Source organism: Diabrotica virgifera, chromosome 6 (assembly GCF_917563875.1).
Source record: "Diabrotica virgifera virgifera chromosome 6, PGI_DIABVI_V3a".
Classification (NCBI taxonomy): domain Eukaryota; kingdom Metazoa; phylum Arthropoda; class Insecta; order Coleoptera; family Chrysomelidae; genus Diabrotica; species Diabrotica virgifera.
In genome coordinates, this window is record NC_065448.1 from 96598514 (window position 1) to 96620861 (window position 22348).

The 22348-nt window shown below is 32.7% G+C and overlaps 1 protein-coding gene across 2 annotated transcripts in view; it reads left to right on the forward strand.

Annotated features, from left to right (window-relative positions):
* The window catches only part of LOC114332919 (tyrosine-protein kinase Src64B), a 699550-nt gene that overhangs the window by 551441 nt on the left and 125761 nt on the right, over window positions 1-22348 (forward strand). The window contains exon 1 of one of the 2 annotated variants that reach the window (XM_028282708.2): window positions 798-959. The exons of the other annotated variant lie outside the window; for it this stretch is intronic. The gene's annotated coding sequence lies outside the window, so the exon portion shown is untranslated. Of the gene's footprint in view, window positions 1-797; window positions 960-22348 lie in introns of those variants that run through there. 2 annotated transcript variants of the gene reach the window in all.

The following is a 22348-nucleotide window of genomic DNA, read 5'->3' on the forward strand; positions in this document are numbered from 1 at the left end:
TATCTGTTTTGAATATTTGCATTGCTAAAAATTTATTTTTTGATTGGTAAAAAAAGCTATAAACACATAGTGTTTCCTGTGCCTAATACATGCGTTTTAATGCATGCTACGTAGAAATAGCCGCGCTTGCACTTTTACCTCTTCTACCTACTCATTCGATTTTAAATGAGAAATCATTGAAAACATCACTCAAGCACTAGGTGTTTATAGCTTTGTTTTAACAATAAAATAATAAATTTTTAGCAATACAAATAATTAAAACCGATATAATTTGACTTGAACTTTCAAATGCGGTAAGCAGAATTGCTATTTTATTTTTGAATCAAAAGTTATTCGGGTTCAAAAATTGCAATTTTTCGATTTTTTGAAAGTTCAACCGCGTTTATCTCGAAAACTATGCATCCTACGAAAAAATTTGTAGGAACATTTTTTGGTTAGAATGGCCCAAAAAATACAAAAAAAATGTTTTCTTTTGCAAGAAATCGCTGTTATGTGATTCCTCAACTTCTTGGTTTATAACAATCTTATCGACATCCGGATTAACTGTTACCCAAAAAATTCGTGTTGTACAGGTCAAAATACATAAAAAAACTTGGGTAAGTCCATCTGAATACAGGAGGCCGTTGTACCCCCCCTGGCGACAGGACTATGAATAATTCTTTACAAACCTCTAATCTGCTTGATAAAAATATTTATTGTTATACATATATTTAATCTTTTCTCCTAACTAGTTGATTCTTTTGTAATATTTATGAGTGCTATTCAACCGTCGATTGAGATAATTAGTTTCATAGAGATAAAATATTTTATCTGCTCCATTATCAGAATATTTTTATTACGTTCATAGCATTGTGTCCATCTCATAAAGAGTGAAAAACATATCTAATTCCAGAGAATATTTTTACGTTTGTGTTGAGTGTATATTTTAGTGAAACTAAGCTGAAAGTTTGTTATGTTTGGTAAGTTTTGGAATAAAATTTGGAAATATCACTTTATTTTGTCAGATATAATTAACAAACTTTTGGAAATCTTTAAATATTTACGGTATATATGTGGGTGGTAATGACCATTACCACCCATTACCTAGCACTACAACACTTCGACCTCGTGCTAGAGGTGCGGAAACCGCTCATGGAGTGTCCAGCTTGCGTCTAAAAAGCAATCTAATGAGATATGTCATGAGTCAATCATATAATGCGTCGCAGTTCTTAAGCTTGGGATTCCTCGTATTACTCATCTATTTGCCTCGCTTGGATAACAACAACAACCTATGTATTTTAAAATGACTTGTATAGCCGCAGTAACTTATATTGTAGAACGGCTTTAAAGGCGGCGAAATTTGATCCCTTGTTGTTTACAGTTGACTGACATCGTTTTATTAAAACAATTTTTACAAGAGTTGACTCATTGTCACTCGTCATTGGTCAAAAAAGTATACAAGCTGCAGTTTTCATATGTGGACATTTGGTCCTTATTCTATAGTGATCATAAGGGCTTGACCTTTTTTTTATTCGGAGGTAGGATTTCAGTCAGTATGGAGAGTTGATCCGCATTGAATCCTCCCAGCATGGAAGTATTCTCACGCATCTGTCCATAATCAATTGCCTTATTCAGTAATTTGTTGCAATTTCACTAAGTTTAAGTTTTTTATAGACCATTTAGGTATTCATTCACACAAACTATCGATCATTACAAAGAATCTATTCCACAGGGTTCTATATTATTACCTTAGGCTCCGTGGGATCACGGTAGCCTTGAAGTTGTTCCCATATTGGTCTGATGTCTGTGGCATGAAACTACCTTCCTGTGTTTCGCATCACCCCGAAAGTACAAATCTTTGAATACCTGCGCAAATCTGACGAATAATTTTTGATTTTGGATTTTCCCGCGTTAAAAATCGAACAGAACCAGACTGCGTCATCCCACATGTTCCCACGTCACGTAGATCCACGTATTCCCCATACGTCAAAACAGTATTTATTTTTTGTGATGAAAACGCAAATGTCATACGCGGCTTGTGAATATGGGGAAAAACTCAGCAATTCTTCGTTTTGAATGATTATCATCTTAACCTATGCTTTTTCATTTTGGCATCAATTGGAACTTCTAGACTGTCCCTAGTACATACATTCCTAATTTTATCCTTTTTATTACACCACTCATCCACATAAGCATTCTAATTTTCGCCACATACACTGATTTTTATTCTTGCTTTCTAACTGCCCAATGTTTTATATTTCGAGTTGTGGTGTTACCGTGGCATGCTCAGAATCCCGTGGACAGCACAAATATCCAACGAACGTGTGCTGGAGACCATGCACAAAGGGCGAGAATTGATCCAACATCATAAAAATGACGGTCATATAATGAGAGGACCTAAATATCACTTACTTCAGTAGCTCATTAAGCGCAGAATGGCCAGAATGGAAGGAAAACGCTCGGTTGGAAGAAAACAACGGTTGTTGGCAACTCCGTTCAACATGTGAACAACTCAATTTGGGGTCAGATGGTACCCTGGGCACAATACATCTGATATCTTGTGCATCCATGTTTAATCTAATAATTATAGCCAATGTTTCCATGACCGATTAAGTTTAAAGGGTTTTTACCCTAACATTTTCATTTTGGTGGTTAGCATGTCAGCATCTTGTATCTTTTAGCCTTGTATCTTGTAGCCTTTTTAGGGAATTTTAATTAATATACCTTTTATAAAGGATTTTACTTGTTTTTTTTTGTAACATTATATTCTTTTGCGTCCTTAGGGAGCGTTCAAGTATTACGTAATACGATTTTTGAAGATTTTTGACCCCCCCCCCAACCTGCGTTACGTAATACTTGAATGGTCCCTTATAGCTCAGTAACTGACCGTTTTGGAGTTTAATTTTCTGGGGCAACTCCGAATTGCATGAAAATTTACATTTAGATTTTACTTACCCTCCACTTTAAAGTTGAATTTGTGCCGTTGGTTGCTTTTACTTGGGGGGGGGGGGGGGTGACAGTCACCCCTTCTCGGGGGTGAAAAAACGCGTGTTTAAAATAAGTCCGGAAATGGATAGATTGGCTGATTATAAGCAATTTTCGTACTATAAAGTTTTTTATGTAAGTCAATAATTTTCGAGTTATTTGCGATTGAAAATATTTATTTCCACCTACCTCTACCGAAAGTATACTTTTCCAGACCTGATTGTAGGGAGCAAAGTTGTACTTTTCCTCCCTAGGGAGGAAAAGTAAAAGTGACGTCATGGTATTTCATTCATGAAATATAACTTATTGACGCCCTGTACAATATCTATTTTCTATTACGAAGTATCTATACATTTTAACGTTTATTTATAAAACAACCTGTATTTTGCAGAATGGTAAAAACAGTAAATTGTTATTTTGATTTAACAATGTTTACATTAATAATTTGACTTATATTTGACAGTTGACAGTTATATTGTACATACATACTTGTTAGTTTTAGTTCTAATAAATTTTGTTGGTTAGTTACATAAATAAATTAAGTAAAAATGAAAAAATGACTTGTTATTTGAGGAAGGTGGAAAAACCTTATGTATAACATGGGAGTAAAGTGTCTTTTCCTCCCTTGAATGATTACTGCCCTCCGCTACGCGTCGGGCAGTAAACTTCATTCTCGGGAGGAAAAGTTACACTTTCCTCCCTTGTTATACAAATAGCTACAGTACCTGTTACCTATTACAAATAGCCTGTAATACAAGAAGCTTTTTTCGACAAAAAAACTACGTTTTCCGACAGTTTTTCGCAAATAACTCAAAAAGTAAATATTTTCTCGAAAAAAATATTCTTAGCAAAAATGTAGCTTATACGTAACGAAAACAACGGCGTATTAGTAAAGTCTAGAAACCTAGTAAATGTAAAGTTGTAGCTTATGAAAAATACGATCTCATTCGTCTAAATTCAAATCGAATATTTCAACGTGAAATCACCGAAAAATTCGGTGACATCGGGAAAAAACATTTCTTAAAGTGTTTAAAAAAAGCTTTATTTTTATTTGTTACAAAAGTTTCAGGCATCAAAAATAAACGAGTTACACTGAAAAAAAAAGTTGGCCCCTTTTTTTGGTAAAAAAAATCGTGAAAATCTCCCTCTATTTACCACCCTAAATAAAATTAATCGTTACCGCTTTACCATTTACACAACCAAACTTATATGAAATCATCTGATATTCCTTATTATTTCGTGCGAATTTAAAAAAAAAACGAAGTCAAACGATATTTATGTTAAAGCAATTTAATAACAAAATACATAACAATTAAATAAAACAATAAGTTGTTTTAAAGTCAATAGCATAAAAAATTTCAATGTAAAACGAATAAGATTTAAATCGTTTTTATTTATTTTTTGATTTTTTTTGGTAGTCAGTGTTATCACCTCTAGTCCTTATGCAAGCTTCAGTTTGCGTGGTCACACTCCTAATCAAATGATCAACATTTTGTTGTGGTAGGTTGAAACACGCTGAAAGTCCTCCGTCTAAATATTTGAAAATTCCGACTCAGTTTACAGTTGTACACTTTCGCTACACCTTGTATATCGATCTTCCGCAAAGTGCAGAGTATGGCGTTTTTCAATTCTCACGGGATTAGGATGTTTATTTCGGTTCTTGCGATTCTTTGAAATTTGGTGTACAAAGGTGCCCCAAATTGTTTATATCCTACGCATTTAAGAAACGGAATATTTTTCAATAAACCCTTGAATTGTTGTAGTTCACAAGGTAAAAAGGTTTTTATGATATTTACAGTTTTGGTTTGTCGGTTATATGTTCGTCGGTATATCCAAATAGCTACAGGAAGGACCCCTGCTATGCTGTTAGGCTGTTGCAGTCTAGAAGATGAAAGATTTTTATGACTTTCTCAGACACAAATTTATTGAGGGTGTATTGCAACCGGAAGGCTCAACCTAAAATAAGCCGATGTCTTTAGTAATATTGGTTCTCAAAACTAACTGTAAAATTATGAGTCAGGCATTTCGTGTAAACTCAAGAGATTTTGTTATTGCGAAGTTTAAGTGTTTGTAATTGGTAGAGGGTAAAACCATCATGGCGTTCGAGGGATGTCTTAAGAGTTTTTCTGACCATTTGATTGGTAGAGAAATATCTGGTATGATTCCTATTGGTCTAAGTAGGAAGTCACTTTTTTTGGGAGAAGAAACCCAAGTTTTAGAAGGATCGAGTTAGCGGTCCTAGAGAGAGTTCAGTAGAAGCCATCATCATGTTTAGTTGAGTTCGGTAGAAGTCACCATCAAGTGAAGTTGAGTGATGAGTTCCACCAGGGCCACCATCGAGTTGAGTTTAGTTTTGGTTCCTTTAGGGCCATCGTCATGGAGAAGAGTTCTCCCAGGGCCATCATCGAGTTAAGTTGAGTTTTGGTTCCCTTAGGGCCATCGTCATGGAGTTGAGTTCCATTGGGCTGATTCTAGCCCGGCGATGGTGATGGTGTATCGTGAACTCCGGCGATTTTCCCGCTGTTTCTAAGCAAATCGTCGTTATCATTTTATACCAATGTTGGTATCCACTAATTTCTTTTAAGCAGTCAGAATAAGAAGTAGGAGAGAAGAGTTTCAATTTTCTCATTGCTATGTTTAACAGTGCAGTTAAAACATGTAGTATGCTCACATATTTTATTTTGGTCAAAGTTAATGAACTTTCAATAATCATGTTCGAGTCTAACTAAATAATTTTATTCGAGTAAAAGTAAATTTGATCCAGTTTAACGAACTTTTAAACTATTTATCTTCATGTGAAAGCTGAATTTTTCTATAATAATGTTTGTTTATAAACAATGTACTGTTTGCTGTTTGCTGTAATTAACGACAGTGAAGTAAGTGTTTCGCGAGTGCAATAGCGCCTTGGACTTTCGAATCAAGCTACGAGGAAGAAGCCAGGACACTAATTGTTAAGGTATAATTTTTATATTTGTAAAACTGTTCGTTTCATCTTTGATTAATTGGTAATCTGGTCTCTAATTATAACAGAGAGATCAGAGATTAATTTTTTTTAATAAATAATGTTTGATTTTCAACCTATAATTTATTATTTCTTTCCTTCTCTCTTGAATCGTAAGAACGATAAAACATTGACTGAGTATATAATTTTGAGTATAAAGTAAAAGAGGTAAGTTACATTATAACATTTTGTATATTATGTATATCATTTTATTTGACTATGTTTCTTTGTTTTATTTTAATTTATCTTTCTTTGTTTTATTTCTATTTTTTTGTATAAAGTTTGGTTTCCCTTAGGTAACCAATGGCGCCCAATATTTTATTTTTTGTATTTTTTTATCTTTTTATTTCACATCCTTATTCCGATTTTTCTATCTTTCTAATTTTTCTAAGCTAATAAGAGTATATCATAACATCTATTAAAGAATCCACTCCCTAAAATCTCTGAGACAGTAGCAACCGAGGTACTTAATAAATTATGTAGCACGAATTTTGTCCAATTCTTAATTAGTCATGTTTCATAAAACAACAGGGGCTATCTTTTGTCTTACATTAAAATGGCCCCATATGACTTCCATTCTTTGTCGTGTTTCATCAAATGGCTTCCATGCGTGGGGCTGTTTCATAAAATTAATCGTGCCACAAGGTTGCTCCATTCGTCAAGAGCAGCTTGTACTAGCCGTTCTGTGTTTTTTGGATTATCCCGGCGAGCTCTAATTTTTCTTTTAAGCATATCCCACAAATACTCTATAGTCTATAGGGTTAAGCTCGGGTGAGCAAGCAGGCCACTCCAGATAAGGGATACCTTCTGCTTCAATGATATATATTATCTAGTCACTCTAATGGTATGTGGAGGTACATTATCATGCATGAAAATTAAATTTTCTCCTGTTGCACCTCTCCAAAGTGTGACTATAGGTTATCAACATACTTGTGAGCAGTTAAAGTTGATTTTACGTAATGTACAGTTTCCTACTAGTATTAGTACGTTATTATGCACTTCTGATAAAGAGGTTCTTGATGTACTAATTGATTTCCTGAAACAATCTCAAATTCGTATTTAATCTTAGTTGATTAACAAATTAATTAAAATAAAAAAATCTGTGGCTAATGTCCGAAGCCAACTACCACACTGACGCACACAGTTAAAGTTGATTGGATAAAAATTAAAGGAGTACTTTTACGGATCACAATTCTTCTCCAGAACATTACACTTCTCCTTGTATATGTGTGAACAGATCTGACAGTTTTCGTTCTTGCTTGTCTTACTCGACCTCTAAGTACCTACACGATTTCGTGGGTCATCTGATTTTAGACAAATCCTGACTTTTTCTGCAAATTGCACATTTTGTCAATTCCCAATGCTCCAGTTTTGGTGGTGCGAAGACACCAATTTAGGCGATCAATCTTGTGCTGCCTGGATAACTCGGGAACCCATAACTGTCTCCTGCTGTATACTTCTTGGCACGAACTCTTCTTCTTATGGTTTCAACTGAAACAGTTACATCCGTAGCTTCCAAAAGCTGCCTTTGGAGCTGCAGGTAAGAAATGGTTCGGTGTCTTCCAGCAGATTGGACAATTAAACGATCGTTGCGAGCCGTTATTACTTTTTGGCGACTTTCCCTTGCTTTATTTTTGAGCTTTCCTAGTTCCTGTTATCTAGCATAGGTTTTGGACAGAACGCCCTGTGTTACGCCTAGCTCTACAGCTATGTCCCTCTGAGAACATTAATTCTCCACAAGACCAATAATATTTCTCCGTTGTAAGTTCTATAACCCCACATGAGGCATATTTTCGTTTTTGGACCCAAAAGTTAGTTTATTTATTTTCGTTCAATTTGCAACTCAAGCAAATAATATACCTATACGGTACCGAACTGTACTATCTGCTTGTCAATTGATTTGTTTATTTTCAATAAAAATCTTCATTCTTCGTAACAATAATAAGTTTTTTCAAAAGAAATAAATATTGCTTTGAAATACATGGTGATTCCATATAAGTTTGGTGGTGTGTACTTTAAATAATGTATACTGTTTATATTATGATCTCTGTAAGTTTGACCGGTTTGAAGTACTTATTTAAAAAAAAATTGTTTTTATAGTAAAAATTTTTTTTCTAAAAATCCTTTTTTCATAATAAAAACATAATTCAAAACAAAATAAAAAGTATTAGTGATACGAACAATATCAAAGAGTAAAAAAATTTAGTTTTTCCTGTTATAAATATGCTAGTTTCATTTTATTTTTCAGTAAGATAAAAATTGGTTAAGATAATATCTTAAGCCATATTATGGCTGTTCAAAGTTTGCATACACTCGTAAGTAGTGACTCGTTCAAGCCCTTTTAATTGCAACCCTTTCAAAAATAAGCACTATGAACCGATGAAATTACAGATCGTATAGAAAATAGATAAATAAAGTAAATTATTTGTAAAGCGGTAACGATTAATTTCATTTGGTGTGCTAAACACGGGGAGATTTTGACGATTTTTTTTTTCAAATAAAAAGGGGACCAACTTTATTTTAAGCGTAACTTGCTTATTTTTAATGCTAGAAACTTTTGTAAACAAGTAAAAAAAAGATTTTTTTAAACACTTTAATACAGTTTCAACGGGGGTTTCCCGAAAAGTGCTTCATTTTTTGGTTATTTCACGTTGAAGTAATCGATTTGGAGTTTGACGAATAAAAACGTATTTCTCATGAGCTACAACTTTGCTTTTGCTGGATCTACAGACTTCACGAGTATACAACTCTTTTCGTTTTTTTTTTCTAAGCTACATTTTTGCTACAAATATTTTTTTCGATAAAATATTTACTTTTTGAGTTATTTACGAAAAACCGCCAGAAAACGTGTTTTTTTTTTGTCGAAAAATAAACATTTTCAATCGCAAATAACTCAAAAAGTATTGAAGTTGCTTAAAATTAGAAAATTTATCCATTTCCGGACCCATCTTAAAAGCGCGTTTTTTCAACCCTGAGAAGGGGTGACTATCACTCCCCAAGTAAAAGCAACCAACGGTACAAATTCAACTTGAAGTGGAGGGTAAGTAGAACCTAAATCCAGATTTTCATGCAATTCGGAGTTGCCCTTGAAAATTATACAGTATCGCCGTATTTCCCGTTCATTTACTGGGCTATTAATGCATTTTTAGATATAGTCGATTCGCTAAACTCAGACACAACTGGCTAGTGATTTTAGTAGGTAATTTTTTTGTTTTTTGCCAATTTTGCCAAAATTGGCAAAATTACTAACTATTTAGTCATTATTTTTTTTTGCCAATTTTACCAAATTGGCAAAATTACTTGATAAAATCACTAGCCAGTTGTGTCTGAGTTTAGCGAACCAACTATAGTATTACTTAAAAAATATGTTAATAGGCTTTAATCGATTTTTCGGTGGCTAATCTAATGTTGTGTTTTAATAGGTTCTCTCTTTGAAGATGTTTTTCAAGTGAATCAATCACCTTTGATACATATAATTTATGACTTCGGTGATTTGTACTGTTCTGGAAAAAGATTAGTTGGCAATATATTATTTTTAAGTGTCGATTTGCTTGTCGAATATTTAATAACTAATTCTTTAAAATTTTCACCTGATACAGGTATCGCGATGACTATTTCACTAGACTGTTTTTAACTGATAAAACTTCATAGCAACGCATCGTTTCCTACTGACAAAACTCCTTAGCGACGTGATTTCTCAGCGACAAAATTATGACAGATCCGTCACGAAAGTGTCTGGTAATAACAAATAAATAAAGATTATATTTCGTTGAAATGGTGCCTTAATTGTCTCGTGAAATAGTCTTGTCGAATATCATTCGAGAGAAAAGTGTCTGGTAATAACAAATAAATAAAGATTATATTTCGTTGAAATGGTGCCTTAATTGTCTCGTGAAATAGTCTTGTCGAATATCATTCGAGAGAAAATTATTTACCGGCAATATTTTCTCCTGGTTTCATTCAAGTTCGTTGCCTTTTTTTAATTTTCGCTTATGAAATTTTGACAAAATCACTCGACTGACGTCTCGTGATTTAAGTCAAAATTTAATTCGCGAAAATTGCCAGGCAACAAACTTTCATACCAGTCGAAAATATTACCGGCAAAATTTTCTCTCTTGTGATATTATATACGATAAAATAATTATTTTTCTAGTGCGGTTCAACATAAAAGTTATGACTGGAAGTTTGGCAAAAACGATTCAAAATTAGCAAAATCATATCAATAGACGCAAATTTACACAAAGAATTCAAATATCGACCTCCGGTTCACCTTCCGGTCATATTGGGTCAAAAGCTGAGACTTACGAAATCCAATTGCTTATTTTATTTGCAATTGGATTTTGGATTTGCAACTCGGATTAACAGTGCAACATATTTATTAATTTTATCTTCTCGTGATTTGTTTATGATTACAAAATAGGCTCAAAAACCAAATTGAATTTGTAATGCGATTCTGTCATTTTTTTAGTCTTCCAGTTTTTGTTTTACAAATTGTATGTTCCATTTCGTCGTACCAATCTTACAATTTCGTTTTTTTGTTATGCCGCGTCCGCATTGGTAAATTTTTCGTGCCTACCAGCTGCTCGTCGCAAATATTTGCGTCTTTGAAGTAAAATGTGCTAGTATGGACGTGTTCGTCGCATAAATCGGACGCAAGAACTTTCGACGCACACAACGCACACGCTCCATCGGTTATCGTTTTCGAGCGAAGATCAAATGATTTGAGCACCGCGTCCTCACTGGTAAAAATTTGCGACAAAAATTCTTGCGACGAACCATTAGTTCAATACGCACGAAAAATTTACCAATGCGGACGCACCATTACATCTAAAATTGTACTTCATGTGTTCATCTGTCAATGTTTTACATGGTGTTTTCGGTTATTTTTTTTATGTCATTAGAACTCATGTTATCTTCATGACCCCAATTTCAAGACATTTGTCTTTCGTCAGAGGTATTTGCCTCTAAATATTTAGACGGATCTTCCATTGTAAAAGTTGATATTTTGGTTATCACTTGTTTTTACGTCGTGTGCAGTGGGCAGTTTTCTCATAATTTCATATTATATTTATCTAATGTTGCTAAACAAATAAGAGTTAATTTTCATACAAAAATGCGAAATGTGAAGCACTTTATCATGGATTTCCACTAGTTTGTACACGCAAGTTTAACGCAATAACTTTTGACGTAGGTACTTTTAATTTGTGGTTACTGCTAAGGTTTTTTACATGATTAAACAAATCCTTATCGGACTAATCGAACCATTAACTATCAATATACAAAATACGCATGAGTTTAACTCACGAACCTATTTGAAGAATAAGGTGCAAAATTAACAATACAGTTAATTCATCATTATAGCCCGATCAAGGAACACAAAACTTTACGAAAACCTCCAAAAAAATAAAGGATGAAAATTTGGGAATAGGTAGTTGAAATTGTCTATTATTATATAAGAAAAAGTTTACAATTCTACATCCCCTCCATTTTACAAATTTTTTAAAAAAATGGAGGGGAATATCCCTTCTCGGGAGTGAAAATATACATTAAAAATAAGTCAGGAATTGGGTAAAATGACTAATTCTAAGCAACTTTTGTTCTCTAGAGTTTTTTCCCAAAGTTAATACTTTTCGAGTTATTTGCGAGTGCATATGTTCATTTTTACCAAAAAATCCTTGCTTTTGGACGGTTTTTCGCAAATAACTGAAAAAGTAAGTATTTTATCGAAAAAAATATTATTATCGAAAATATGGCCTATAAAAAAGTGAAATAAATGGTGTATGTATGAAGTCTGTTGACCCAGTTGAAGCTAATGAGAAATAGGTTGTTCGCCGTCAAATTTCAAATCGAATATTTCAACGTGAAATAACTAAAAAAAGAGCACTTTTCGGGGAAAACTCATTGCAACTTTTTTAAAGTGTTTAAAAAAAGGTTTATTTTTGTTTCTTTTTAAACTTCTAACATTAAAAGTAAGTGAGTTACGCTTAAAATATTGTTGATCGCTTTTATTTTTTGGTAAAAGAATCGCGAAAATCACCCCCTAATTAGCATCCCAAATAAAATTAATTGTTACCGTCTCACAAGTTACTTTGCTTATGTATTCTTTATATTATGATCTGTAAGTTTCATCGGTTCAAAGTGCTGGTTTTTGAAAATACTGTAGTTACAAAGTATACATTTCCTGACCTGATTGTAGGGAGCAAAGTCGTAGTTGTCCTCCCTAGGGAGTAAAAGTAAAAGTGACGTCATGGTATGTCATTGATGAAATAACTTATTGACGCCCTACATAATATTCTACTACATAAGTCTCTATACATTTTAACGTTTATTTATAGAACACCCTGTATTTTGCAGACTGTAAAAAACAGTAAATTGTTATTTTGATTTAACAATGTTTACATTAATAATTTGACTTATATTTGACAGCTGACAGTTATACTGTACCTACTAGTTCTCTAATTAAGTTTTAGTTCTCTAATAAATTTTGTTAGTTACATAAACAAATTATTTAAAAATGAAAAAATGACTTGTTATTTGAGGAAGGTGGAAAAACCATATGTATAACATGGGAGTAAAGTGCCTTTTCCTCCCTTGAATGATTACTACCCTCCGCTACGCGTCGGACAGTAAACTTCATTTTCGGGAGGAAAAGTAGCACTTGCTCCCTTGTTATACAAATAGCTATTTCTCACTTCGAGATCACTTTTTTCTGATAATTTGGGTTATTTTAAGACGAAAGTTATATTCTTGTAATTTTTTGTAAAATGCTTACATTAAGCCTAAAATGGAAATAAACAATTAAAAATTCCAAAAAATTTATAATTTTACCATTTTGTGAGTAAATAATAAATAAATGGATTTGTGCCGTATCAAATGAAAATGGAATTGCGCAATTTGAAAATACTTGGCTGAGTTTTCATCTTATATTTTTTGTTTTCTTTTTTTTTAATTCGGTGCCCAAGCTATTGAAAAATGTCCGCAAAAAACGCTAAACTTGGGTTTTTACAGCATTGTAAAATGCGTTTTAAACATCTTTATTGTTTATTTTAATTGAAAATATAAATTTTAATTTATAAACCATTGAAAAAATGCGTACTTTCGGGTTTAATTTGCAAAATCTTTTTTGTTTATGAACATTTTTCAATTTACAAAATCTCATTTTAAAGGTATTTGTAATCTCTTAAGTATTTTTAAGAAATACTTCTGTTGAACGATTTCATCTACAATGCGTAGTTTTTTCACAATATGAATGGAAAAAGTCGTTTTTTTGTTTAAATGGTATCTAATAAAAAACACGACGCATTAAAAATTTCGATACCCACGACAGGGCGGTACACCTTTTGTATTAACTTCCTCTATTAGCCCTATCGGGGAACACAAAATTTAACGAAAACCTCCAAAAAAAATAAAGGAAAGATGAAAATTTGGGAATAGGTAGTTGAAATTGTCTATTATTATACAGGGTGTCCAGAAACTCTACCGACAAACGAAGACAGGAGATTCCTCAGATAATTTTAAGACAATTTAACCCAATTCACCTAGTCCGAAAATGCTTCCTAAGGGAGCTAGAGCTCTTTGAAGATGGCGCCATGTAATTAGTTTTTCTTAAATACCTCCAGAACGCTTCTATCTAGAAAAACAAAAATTGGTATACATATTTACTTTCCAGAAATGAATCGATTCCATTCATTGCGAATTTCTAGTACCGGTCATAGGCGTCCGTTTTGGGTAGGGCAACGGATGTTATCGCATAACTTTTTTGTCTTCAACTTTTAAGCATTTTTGTTACTGGATTATTAAATTGTGAGGTATTCTAGTACTAAAAGGTACTCTTACTTTAAGTTGGTAGGACACACCGTTTTCTAGAAAAATCGATTTGAAAGTTTTTAGTTTTGGGAATTTGAAAAAAAATTTTTTAAAAATTTGAAAAAAAAACGATGTTATTTACCAACTTAAAGCAAGAGTAACTTTTAGTACTCGAAAATTTCATAATTGAATAATCTAGTGTCAAAAATACTTAAAAATTAGAGACAATAAAATTATGCTATAAAATAACTGTTGACCTACCCAAAACGGACGCCTATGACCGTTTCTAGAAATTCGCCATTAATGAAATCGATTTATCTCTGGAATATAAATAAATGTACCAGTTTTCATCTTTCTAAATAGTTTTTTTGAATCTTTTTTTTTTAATTGAAAGAACGAAAAATTTTCAAATCGATTTTTCTAGAAAACGGTGTATCCTATCGACTTAAATTAAGAGTACCTTTTAGTACTAGAATACCTCACAATTTAATAATTCAGAGTCAAAAATGCTTAAAAATTAAATACAAAAAAGTTAGGCGATAAAATAACCATTGCCCTACCCAAAACGGACGCCTATGACCGGTACTAGAAATTCGAAATGGGTGGAATCGATTCATTTCTGGAAAGTAAATACGCATACCAATTTTCGTTTTTCTAAATAGAAGCGTTCTGTAGGTATTTAAGAAAAACTAATTACATGACGCCATCTTCAAAAAGCTCTAGCTCCCTTATGAAGCATTTTCGGACAAGGTGAATTTGGTTAAATTGTCTTAAAATTATCTGAGGAATCTTCTGTCTTCGTTTGTCGGTAGAGTTTCTGGACACCCTGTATAAGAAAAAGTTTACAATTCTACATCCCCTCCATTTTACAAAGGTTGGGAAATACGGGGTGAAAAATATTTTCCCGGGAGTGAAAAAATATACGTTCAAAATAGGCCCGGAATTGGATAAAATTACTACTTCTAAGCAACTTTTGTTCTGTAGAGTTTTTTCACTAAGTTAATACTTTTCGAGTTATTTGCGAGTGAATGTTCATTTTTAACAAAAAAAAAAACATGTTTTTGGACGGTTTTTCGCAGATAACTCAAAAAGTAAGTATTCTAGCGAAAAAAATATTCTGAGTGAAAATATAGCTTATAAAAAATTGAAAAAAATATTGTACGCGTGAGGTCTGCAGACCCAGTAGAAGCAGAGTTGTAGCTAAATGAAAAGTAGGTTCTTCTTCGTCAAATTCCAAATCGAATTTTTCAATGTGAAATAACCAAAAAACAGAACACTTTTCGGGGAAAACTCATAACTTTTTTAAAGTGTTTAAAAAAAGGTTTATTTTTGTTATTTAACAAACTTTCAACATTAAAAATAAGTGAGTTACGCTCAATATATTGTTGGTCCCTTTTATTTTTTGGTACAAAAATCGCGAAAATCACCCCCTATTTAGCTTCCCAAATAAAATTAATCGTTACCGCTTCACAAATTACTTTACTTATGTATTATTTATATTATCTATAAGTTTCATTGGTTCAAAGTGCTCATTTTTGAAAAAAAAATTTTGTTTAAAATAAAACATTTTTTAATTTTGAAAAAAAAAATGGAATTGTTCATGGAATTAACTTAAAAATTATTAGTAATACCAAAAATCTTAAAGAGTAATAAAATGTACGTTTTGCTTTTCTGAATATTTTTTCTTTTTTGTTTTCTTGTTAGACAAAAATTGGTTATGCTGTAGCTGTTCAAAATTTGCCTAAACTCGTGATTAGTTACTCGTTCAAGCCATTTTAACTACAGCTTTTTCAAAAATAAGCACTTTGAACCGATGAAACTTACAGATCATAGAAATAATACATACGCAAAGTAACTTGTGTTCTCTCCAAAAGACTATGTTCTCTCCAAACTAGACTTCGACACAAAAGGGATACGATGGACGTTAACCACACGCCTAAGTGATCTGGAATACGCCGACAATATCTGTCTGTTAGGACAAAGGTTCCAGGATGTGGCCGACCAATTGGAAACACTATCCACTGAGGCCAATAAAATAGGTTTAAAAATCAATATTAGTATAGTATTTTTACTACAAAAACGTTATTACGTAGGTCAAAATTTTTGACGTAAGAGAACTGTCAAAACATTAGAATGTGACTTTTCATTATTGCTATGTTTATTATAAATACGGCAATAATGAAAAGTCACATTCTAATGTTTTGACAGTTCTCTTACGTCAAAAATTTTGACCTACGTAATAACGTTTTTGTAGTAAAAATACTATAAAACCAAATCCATGAGAATAAACGCAAGGAACAACACGCTATTTAATATTGACAACATGCAGATTGAAAATGTGGAAAACTTCACGTACCTTGGAAGTGTCATAACAGAAAGCGGAGGTACAGAAAACGATATTCGTATGAGGATACGAAAAGCTCAACAAGCATTCAGCATGCTTAACCCTGTTTGGAGGTCTGGGGAATATACTACAAGGACAAAGATCCGAATATTCCAGTCAAATGTTTTATCTGTTCTACTCTATGGATGTGAAACCTGGAAAGTGACAAAATCCCTTACAGACAAATTGCAGGTCTTTGTTAACAAATGTCTACGAAGAATTGTGCGTATTTTCTGGCCAAACACCATCAGAAACGAAGATCTGCTACACCTGACCCAACAAAATAGGGTAGAAAATGAAATAAAATCCAGAAAGTGGGGGTGGATAGGTCACACACTCCGAAAAGATAGTTCCAGTATTGCAAAAACTGCCCTAGAGTGGAATCCTCAAGGAAAAAGAAAAAGAGGTCGCCCAGCACAAACTTGGAGAAGATCCATCATGGACGAGATAAGAAGTCAAGGAAAGTCTTGGAATGAGGTGAAGGCCCTAGCGCAAAATAGAACCCGATGGCGCGTTTTCATTGAAGCTCTATGCTCCACTTAGGAGTTCAAGAACATTATATATATATATATATATATATATATATATATATATATATATATATATATATATATATATATATATTATATATATATATATATAAAGTAACTTGTGAAGTGGTAATGATAAAATTTATTTGTGATGCTAATTAGGGGATGATTTTCGCGATTTTTTTACCAAAAAATAAAAGGGACCAACTATATTTTGAGCGTAATAAACTTACTTTTAATGTTACAAGTTTTTTTAAAAAAACAAAAATAAACCTTTTTTTAAACACTTTAAAAAAGTTGAAATGAATTTACCCCGAAAAGTGCTCCGTTTTTGGGTTATTTCACATTGAAATATTCGATTTGAAATTTGATGAAGAAGAAACTACTTTTCATTAGCTACAACTCTGCTTTTACTGGGTCTACAGACCTCAAGCATACACCATTTTTTTCAGTTTTTTATAAGCTATATTTTTGCTAAGAATATTTTTTTCGCTGAAATACTTACTTTTTGAGATATCTCCGAAAAACCGTCCAAAAACATGTTTTTTTCTGTTAAAAATGATATTCACTTGCAAATAACTCGAAAAGTATTGACTTGGGGAAAAAACTCTATAGAACAAAAGTTGCTTAGAATTAGTCATTTTATCCAATTCCGGACTTATTTTGAATGTATATTTTTCACCTTCGAGAGGGGGTATTCTCCTCCAGTTTTGAAAAATGGAGGGGATGTAGAATTGTAAACTTTTTCTTATATAATAATAGACAATTTTAACTACCTATTCCCAAATTTTCATCCTTCCTTTATTTTTTTGGAGTCAGATTGTTCTTTGATCCGGCTATATATTATATTCCACTTGGAAAATAGAGGCCAGTAATTTTTCGATTTGTCAAGAGCTCGATTCCTGGCGTACCTATATGTATATCTGTTACTCCAGTGAATAAGTGGTTAAGTTTTTTGCCAAAATGGGTTAAGTGCACCAATGGGTGCAGAATGAATTCTCAGATGTTGTGAATAAGTAGTTAAGCTGTGGGCGGACTCTAGCTAGAGTTATACGTATGTGTATCTTTGTCCATCTTTGAAATTGATGTACTATTTAGATTAAGTCGACTTACCTAAAAACTTAATAAAATAATATCTTAGGAAATAAATGGTTAAATTGACCTGCCCAGTTATGACCAATACTCGTTTACTGTGCTTAACAGGTTAACTCGAGTTTTCGTCTTTTGGTCCACTCTGGCCACTGTGCATGGTTAACTATAATACTTATAGTTAACCATATATATAATAGTTATTACATCACGACATCCCGAGAGCCTCTATTGTCGAAATCGAACTAATAAAAAAAATTTACCGTCCAATTTGACTATTTTAAAAATGTTTGATTTGTATAAGGAAGGACGAGCATCTTCTGCTTGTCTAAATATTTACACTAAAATCTTTCGTGATTTAAGTTTAGATTTTAAAAGACCAAAGCAGCACACGTCACAAACGTGACAATTTTAATGTACAAATTAAATTGTCCTCAGAAGGAGAAACTAAATTCCGAAAGAGACGAACATCATAGCATGGCCCAATTTGCTTATGAGCAGAAAAGTCAAGAAAAAGCAATTGCTAAAGAAAATCAATCGAAAGGAGTTTATACATTTGACTTGCAACAGTGCCTGCCTACCTTTTACCTTACAACCTCAGTTTCTTTCCACAAGACGCAGCTGTGGAGCTTTAACCTCACGGTGCATAACATGGTAACAGATAATCAGCCAAAGCAACTTGCTATTTGCCTTAATCATTTTTTAACACACTTGCTTTATGGAAAATCCGAAGTAAAATTTTATTCAGACACGTGTGATGGTCAGATTAAAAATAATGTCGTTGCATTAATGTTTCTTAATTTTGTTAATCAAAAAGGTTAGGTTGTAATAATTTTGGTTAGTTGTCATACGCATAGGGAGTGTGATACTGACCACTCAGTTATTGAAAGAGCCAGGAAAAAAACAATTTAAATAAATCATCTTAACGGCTGGGTACAGGTAACCAGAATTGCTAAACAGAAGAATCCCTTTGAAATTGTAATGATGTTGAAAGATAATTTCTTCGATTTTAATTCACTTGTGACGAAACATGACCCTTAGATTATCAAGATTATTGGACTGGTTTCTGTGGAAACCAGTCCAATGGCTTCAATATGTTAAAAGCGGCGCCCAAATTTCATTTAGATGCTCATTAAAACAAGAACATCTTTTTAAAACAATAAATTTTGCTCATAGAAGACGACCAACTATATTATTTTGTTTACCTAACATTAACAAGAAATGAGTGTCGATAACTACAGACAAGAAAAAAGACTTATTATTGCCTTTAATGGTGTACCGTCAAAAGGACGCGGAAAAAAGGACGCGCGACAAAAGGACGCGGACAAAAGGACGCGTGACAAAAAGACGCCTGGGAAATAAGGACGCGCGACAAAAGGACGCGTGACAAAAAGACGCCTAGGAAATAAGGACGCGCGACAAAAGGACGCGTACCAAAAATGGACCTGTGGTCAAATACCTCTCTCACTCTAATACCCGAAAGTTAAGTTAGGACCGAAGGGTTAGGTCTTCCTCCTTTCCCTGACCGCTGCGCGCAATTGCAGTCTGCCCGATGTATTATACCCTCGTTATTGTTGTATATCGAGTAAACGACCGAGTCAAGATTTACTATAACGTTCTTGGAAGAAAGTAAATCCTAATTATTGCTGTAATATAATAAGCAACTGGGAGATTTCGGTAGAATTTAAGTTTTTCTATTACATAAGTACATAAATATCCATGCTACATTTACATTTTTGATACGCGTCCTTTTGTCGCGCGTCCTTATTTCATAGGCGTCTTTTTGTCGCGCGTCCTTTTTTCCGCGTCCTTTTGTCGCGCGTCCTTTTTTCCGCGTCCTTTTGACGTAGATTCGCCTTTAATAGATCCTTCATTCCATGCATTTTATCAAAATCTGAAACCGAAAAAGTATGTCGCCAATGATCCTGAGCTGGAGGAATTGGATCCTGACCAAGATATACAACCTAATTCAGAATAAATGTTTTTAAACTATAAAATTGTTTTTGTTAAATTTTAAATAAAGAAATATTTTTAAAGTCGTTAAACCGAAAAATAAAATACATAGCGTCGCCTCAAAACAACAGTAGGATATGTACATATCCTACTGTTGCACGAGTGCACCGATCAACCAGTTAAGTCATATTGGACCGATGCGATGTGTACGTATATACGCATATACGGTGCACTCGTGCAACAGTAGGATATGTACATATCCTACTTTTGCTTTGAGGCGACGATAGAGTGACTTTGTTTCAATTAACATATTGGGTGAATAACTGGGTAAGTCGACGGTGAATAAATGGTTAAGTCTCATATCTTCTCATATCTCATTAACCTAATCACTTAGCAGTTACAAAATGAGACCAATAATATGTTTGTATTTTATCTTAATTTTATGTAAAGTTTTAGCATTCCATCTTATAAAATCGATTTATTACATGTTGTCAAAACTTGTAAGTCGTCTCCTGAAAACTATTCAAAATTGACTTAACCACTTATTCACTGGAGTAACAGATATATCATTATGTTACACTTAAATTTATATTCTACATTTTACCGAATATAAAAAGAAACAGTTCTCTTATTTATATGTTTTCTTTATTTATTTTACAGTAAAAACATAAAAATTACTCAGTAATTAGTAGGAATAAATTATCAAATTCTCAAGTACGCTATGAAAACATGTAAAAGCTCTTTGAGTTAATACTTTCATCAATTTAATGTGTTCATGTCACGATCAACACGTGTTTTCACTATGAAATAACATTCGAGACTTCGTTTGTGAGGCTTTAGCTAATATTGATTACATCCCAAAAGGATTAGCAAATTTTGTAATTCTAAAAATCGTTTTACCGATGATGGAATAATAGGGTTCGCCCCATTTTTAAATCCTTGACACAAATAGTACTTGACATTGGACTTTAAATTTAAAACCATATACATACGAACGGATGTCCCCCATACCCCATACCCGAAATGAATAATGCAAAAATGGTGTGACAGTTTAAATGCTCATGATTGATGGGATATTAAAATAAACTCTTTAGTATCCGCGGAGGTACAGTAGAATTTGGATTATTTATGGCATCTGGCGCACATTGGGAGGACATTATTTGGAGCAACGCGCTGCAAAGAAAGTTAAGATCTTAATCTGACTAATAAATTTCAAAATATGACCAGACAAATACAGGGTCAATATTACGGCTGTCTTTGTGATTTTTTTATTTGCTTATTTAATAAAAATAATTTATAATACATTCACATCTAGTAAAAATTATCTAAATATGTAGCACATCTGAAAAATGTGTATATTATGTTGGTGAAAAATATATTTAAAAACAAAAACAAATTTAAGATATACAGTTGTAGAAACAACCATTGCTACCTTAAGTTCAAAAAATCTAGACTTATAAGAACGCCTATTAGTCGTTTTGGAACTAAGTTTTTTAACAACAAACATTGCTTTTACTTGCATTATTGGCCCTGTCTAATATATTTTATGTCTTCTATTATTTCTACAATACGGTATCGTCTGCATATGTATACATACAGAGAGAGTCTGTAATTTGGAATAAATTCAATATCTCAAATACTAATTGTTTTTTTTTAATGCTCAGACCCGTCTATTAGTATTTCAAATTATAATTTTTGACATACAATAATAATATATACAGGGTGTCCCAATTTAGAGATATGACGTCATCGTTGATTTTCTTAAATGGCAACACTGTCATTTTGATAGCTATTTTGATAGGGTGTGTAAAGTTATACATAACTGCAAAATATCAAATTTTTAATCTCTACCATTTACAAAATAATAAAAAATAACAAAGTTATGTCTGTAATTTGGAATAAATTCAATAATTCAAATACTACTTAATTGTTTTTTTGAAAAATGCTCAGACCCGTCTATTAGTATTTCAAATTATAATTTTTGACATACAATAATAATATATACAGGGTGCCCCAATTTAGAGATATGACGTCATCGTTGATTTTCTTAAATGGCAACACTGTCATTTTGATAGCTATTTTGATAGCGTGTGGAAAGCTATTCAAAACTGCGAAATTTCAAATTTTTATTCCCTACCATTTACAAGATAATAAAAAATAACAAAGTTATGAAAAACAAGTAATCAAATAATTGAATTTAATTATTTCAATTAAGCAAATGCTCATAATGTTGCCCATTGACTATTTGACAATATCTTAAAATGTCCTTAAAATTGGGACTCGCTGTACCTATGTATTTGAACTATTGAATTTATTTTAAATTAAAAACTTGTATTCATAATCATTTTTTTAAGAAAAAACCAGCAATCTAGATATTAAACAAAAAGATGGTGTTGGTATGGTTTTTAATAAGTCATCAAATATTTTGACGTTTAAAAATATCGATTATTAGCAAGTCAGTTCGTTCGGAGAAATGGTTAAATATGGGTTATTTAATTGAAAAGCACAAGACTGAAATTTTACAAATGTTTGGATATGGAGATAGAGCAAGAACACAAATGGAAGGTACGCATCTGTTTAGAGAAAAATATCCCGATCTGCCACCGATATCGCAAAGTACTG